General features: G+C 30.8%; 1 protein-coding gene and 1 pseudogene across 1 annotated transcript in view; both read left to right on the top strand.

Moving 5' to 3' along the window:
- The window catches only part of LOC106770157 (receptor-like protein kinase FERONIA), a 28800-nt gene that overhangs the window by 3316 nt on the left and 19691 nt on the right, over positions 1 to 5793 (top strand). The window lies entirely within an intron of this gene.
- Positions 4320 to 5793, top strand: part of LOC111242270 — a 4756-nt pseudogene continuing 3282 nt past the window's right edge.

Genomic DNA, 5793 nt, shown 5'->3' on the forward strand with positions numbered 1-5793 from the left:
AGTTGTTTGCTGGAAGATGGGTCGCTGAGGCCCTCCATGGGAGATGTGGCTGGGATGTTGGAGTTTACGCTGCAGCTACAAGAAAGTGCAGAGCACCGCCAAAATGTTAATGTTGCTATTCCTAACTGAGTACTTTGAAGAGTGCCAAGTTATTTTTCATTTCTTAAAATATCAATAAAAGAAAAGAATAAAAACTGTCGCAATATAGTTTCTTTATAAATATTAAAAGAATAATTATATTTTTAAGAGTTAACTTTTATAATTTTCTTAAAATTAGACAAATAATTATGTATAAATTTAAAATTATTCCTACTAAGATAAGAAGAAATAGTCAAATTGTTCTTAGTGGGATCTTAAACGTATAATAAAAAATAGTTATTTAATGTATTTTTTTTTATTATTTACGGAGGCTTTTACCCTCCATAAATCAATTTGGGAGAGTTTTTAAAATTTATACAGTTAAAGTCTCACAATCATACTGTGTAAGTTTTTGCTTTTGGGGAGTTTTTTTTACCAAGAGTTTTAACTTTTTCTATTATTGATTATTATTACGTGGATATTTTAAACTTCTTTTACTTATAATTATCCATCTATATATAATTTATTAATTTAATGGAATCTAATAAATAAATAAATAAAATATATAAAATTATAAAATAAAAAATATATATTTATGGATAATTATAATGTAAATATAAAAAGAATACAATGTTTAAGAAAATTCAACTAGACTCAACAAAAGCATAAGTTGAGACAAAATCTTCAAAGTTCAGAAATTGTGATATGCAACAACATATTATGTGGCCTCTTTCTGTCTTGAAGAGGAAATAATGACAACTTGAATAATTTTCCGACTGATCTTGCATTAACTAATTGGCAACTTCCTCCAAAGTGATTGTCTGTCTTCATCCATTCTCCTAACAGTTTCAAATAAAAAGATATATTTAAGGTTGAAACACATGCTAATTTGAGATCCTGTAAGTACAAATCCAAAACCACAATTAAAACAAATATCTTCAAAAGTAAGTATTAATCATTGTTGATTGAATAGAAGTGCTTGACTTTGAAGGATGTACAGTACAAGGATTATCCCCTGGTGTTTGAGTATCTAGCATGGACGTGTAATATTGCACTTATTAAACGTCTACAATTCCTTAATTAACATTTAATAGAGGAAATTCCATTAAGAAGATGATCTTGAAACAATGGTGTTAAATTTATAAAACACTCGAGAAAATATAAGAGAGGGATACAATAGGATTGGAATGTGGTTTACCACTATATAAATCAACAGACTTAGTAATGAAAGATATAATAAGTTATTGCTTATGAGGTATAATGGGTGTTATGATTCTATGAAGTTGGAATTGGCAGAAATGATTCCTTGAATCTGGAATCAAGTGGCAGTTTAGGAAAAAAATTTGCAAGAACAAGATGCACTCTTCAACATGCACGATCCAGTTGTGCTATTCACTGCCTGAATATCTACATAGGGATGTATGTCTTTGAGCATATTATTTGTTGGGTATTCACTTGCATCTTTATGGTTTTCCCCATATGCATAAAAAAATGTACGTTATTACTTCAATGTTATTTGATTTTTGTTTTTAAAATAATATGAAACTGTTGTTTGCGTTATTGTGTCGATTCATCATGACATTAACTATAATCTGTTTCATTACCTCAACAATTACTATAATTTGTCCATTTTTTAGAAATTAAAAATATATTTAAATATCTTGTTCAATATATAACCTGAAAGTCTTCCTTTTCCCGTATCTACAGTACCAAATTTTTAAATGATATTTTTTTTAAAATGTTACTTTAGATTCATAAAAGAAATTATTAATTACTTTAACAATTACTTTTTTCCTTTAAAGGGTTAATATTTTTCACATCGATATAGTTTATTTTTAAAACTTTATGTTTTCAATGTTTAAATTTTTTTATTTCTCACTGTTATTTTTATTGTTAATTTATGAGGTTGACTTTTAAATCCATTTTGTAAATCTATTTTTTTTTTAAAATAACAAAAAAATATTTTTTTATTTTTTTATAGGGGTTAGTGAATTAACTTATTTAATCTACTATAATATGTGGAGTCGAGGAGTTGTAAAATTTTTGGGTTACCATAAAGTGAATTGGATTAGATTCCTCATTTTTAACCTAATTTGTGATCAGTCAACTCACGTGAATCGGATAGGCTCACTTTGACACCCTTAATAGCACATTAATGCAAAATAACTTCAACAATGCCTTTATCATCTATGGCGGAAGATTTGGACATGTATAGAAGGCCAACATCGACGACAGGTTAGTCCGTATCAAGCACCTTAGACAGGGTTCGCAACAAAGCGCTAGCAAGTTCATTAATGAGATCCACATGCTCTCGCGACTCCGATATTGCCATCTCATCTCATTCATCAGATACTGTTGTGACAAGTTATGGGCAAGCTTTTCTTTGAGCTCTTCTAACTTGTACGTGCATTTCTAAAGAGAATCTGTCATGTGAAAGTGACCTTCTCAATTGAGGCAAGTTTACCTTAATTTCTGCATGCATTGCTGAGCATTCTCTAAACTAAATCCTAATGTGATCCATCTCTATTTAACATACAAGAATCAATGATCCAAGTGACTCTAGGAAGTGCAATTCAAGAAAATTTCTAGAAAAATCTTAAAAAGGAACCACTTATGACTCAAATCAAGGGCTAAAGAGTTAAGAAATACTCAATACATACTAGTTAAGACAAGAAATAATAGTTGGAAAAGCAAATAAAAGAGAGTATAAAAGCCTACTTGTTGAAGACTTCCAATAGGAGCTTATTGCTTGCATTGGAAGGTTTTGTTTGTAGCATCTGGACAACATCTTTTGGACCAATTTTAGATGTAGATTCAAAAGCTTTGGACCACCCTTAAGGTTTTTGATGGTGTATACAACCAGGAAACACGATCCAGTGAAAATCAAAATAGAAACAACAAGCAAAATTTAGTAACAACACATGGAATCATGTTTCAAACTTGGACAAAAATTGAAAATTAAATGGCATGGAAAGGAAGCATGGTTTGGACATTTTAAAATTAACAAAAGGAAATGATTAAGGCATATAATTGGTGCAACATAAATGAAAATGAAAGTGCACCAAAGAGAGTAATTGACGCTGAAAATAGAAAAGAAAAACAAGACAAAAAAAAATTCTACCTAGCATGTACCACATGATATTCAATAACTTGCCTAGATAGAAATGAAACTAAGAACATAACAAACAAGAACAGAAGTGGAATTGAGAAAATGAAAGAAAGGAAACTTAGAAGATTGAAGTCACACCACTTGGAAGGATCCAAGATAAGTGTAAGGATTATTGCCACTCATTCTTCACTATATAAGATCCAAAATTCAGAGTAAAATAGATTTTATCTCAAAGAAAAAAATACAATTTAATGCAAATCACTGTTATTTTCATTCAATGAAAGATGTATCTTACAAAGGAAGTCATAGATTGCTTATATAAGTCTAGGAAAAGAAGAAGGTCGAGTAAATAAAGAAAGTGGAACTTTAGAGACCTTAACTCTGAAAAGTAACATCCAAGACAGGTCTTAGGTCTCACATCTTTTAATTCTACATCATCCTAAATATATATAAACTAAATGAAGACATGACTAGCCTAAAGTTTGAAACTAAAATCATAAAAGAGATAACTTATGCTACACATGACTAAGTGAAGACTTATCTATTTTTTTTTCTTTTAATTCAAATGATATGAAATCTCACATTATTTACAATTTAAAAACTTCTTACAAAAAAAAAAANAAAAAAAAAAAAAAACTATATTACTAAAGGTCAAAATACAAGTCACAAAATCTATTCTATTTTTTTATTTCTTCGTATTTTTTTCACATGACTCATCTGTTATCACATCAATAAATATATATGTAATAAATATGATTTGCAAGGAAACATATAAATTAACACCACGTATAGTATTTGTTTGACTTGTATGATGTTAAATTAATTTATTTTGTCCGAGAGTGCCCATTCAAATGACCTTTATGTCTCGTAGAAGAATATAATTACATATGCATATATGTATATATATACTATATAATAAACAATAAAACATATAATTTTAATTATTACTTTATTTGTGATCTAATATTTTTGTTATGGATGGTACATTAATATCATATCTTTTATTTTAAAATTATTCAACATTAAAAAAATATTTTTATTTAAATACAATATAAATTGAGATGAACGAAGTAAAAATATTAATTTTTTATTAAATATTGAAAGATTTCTTTTATTACAACATGTGGTCGGTAGCAGTGGAGTTGTCATCTTTCACTTTGAACTTTCTTTCAAGCGGGCTTCGAAGCAACTGCAACTTATCAAGGATGATAATATGTCTTGGTTCTGTTACTCTCACGGCAAACCATGAGGTCCAGCGCAGTCATCTTCTTCCTTCTCCACCTCTTCTCACACCTCCTAGCTTACACCCCAGAGGACAATTTCGCCATCATTTGTGGTTCCTCTGGAACATCCTACGACGGCCAAAGGACATGGACCGGGGACACAGGTTTAGGGCTCTTAACAAACGAATACGACACCGTTTCAGCCAAAGCCACAACGCAATCTCCTTCGACCAACCAAGTTCCCTACGCCACAGCTCGCCTTTCTCATTCCGAATTCAGTTACTCCTTCTATTTCTCAACCGGAGGTCCAAAGTTTCTTCGCCTCTTCTTCTTTCCCGCTTCTTACCCTTCCTACTCACGCACCCAGGCATCATTCTCTGTTCACTCCAATCAATTCATTCTCCTCCAAGATTTCAACGCCTCTCTCAACGCCGACGCTCAAGCCATCGACACTATCTTCAGAGAATACGTGGTCAACGTCGAAGACGGTGAGAGTCTTGTCCTCACCTTCAGACCCACTCATCCAAACTCCTACGCTTTCATCAATGGAATCGAGGTGCTTTCCATGCCAACCTATTTATATTACACGCCACTAGATGATATAGGATTCACGCTGGTGGGACATGATATGCAATTCAGGGTCCGAAGTAGCACTGCCATGGAAACAGTGTATCGTATTAAAACCGGGGGCCAGGAAATCTCACCACAAAACGACACCGGTTTGTTCAGGAATTGGGCTGGCGAGGGAAGTTATTTTATCAAACACAATCCAAGGAATGATGATCTACCAGCTGACATGGATGGAAAAATGAATATAACCGTGAGTCCCGATTACGTGGCACCAAAGGAACTATTCGGTTTTTGTACCATAGTAGGCAAAAATGAGAGGAATATTACGAGAATAGGCAAAAAAAATTTTAATTATGAGAATAGGGAAGTCGTGCCACCACTGCACGACTTCAAATAAAGAAGTCGTGCCACCCCTGCACGACTTCACACTGTTCATTTGACTTTAAAGCATGGTAATCGATTACAAGTATATCTCGTAATCGATTACCAAGACATTTTTAATAAAAAAAAAATAAAAAAACAAACGAAGTCGTATGGGGGTTTGACGACTTCTACTATTAAAGTCGTGTAACCCCCTCACGTTTTCACTTTTTATTTTTTTTTTTAATTTTTTTATTATTTAAAATCTTTTATAATTTATAAATAATGTTTTTAAATATATTTTAAATAATTAAAATTATATTTAATTAATAATTAANTTTTTTAATATTATTAAATAAATAAATTTTATATTCTAATTATTTTTGTAATTAAATTAATTTTTTTATAAAATAATTTTAATTAAATAATTTATAACTATTATAATTATGCAAT

Source organism: Vigna radiata, chromosome 1, assembly GCF_000741045.1.
Source record: "Vigna radiata var. radiata cultivar VC1973A chromosome 1, Vradiata_ver6, whole genome shotgun sequence".
In the NCBI taxonomy this organism is placed as follows: Eukaryota; Viridiplantae; Streptophyta; class Magnoliopsida; order Fabales; family Fabaceae; genus Vigna; species Vigna radiata.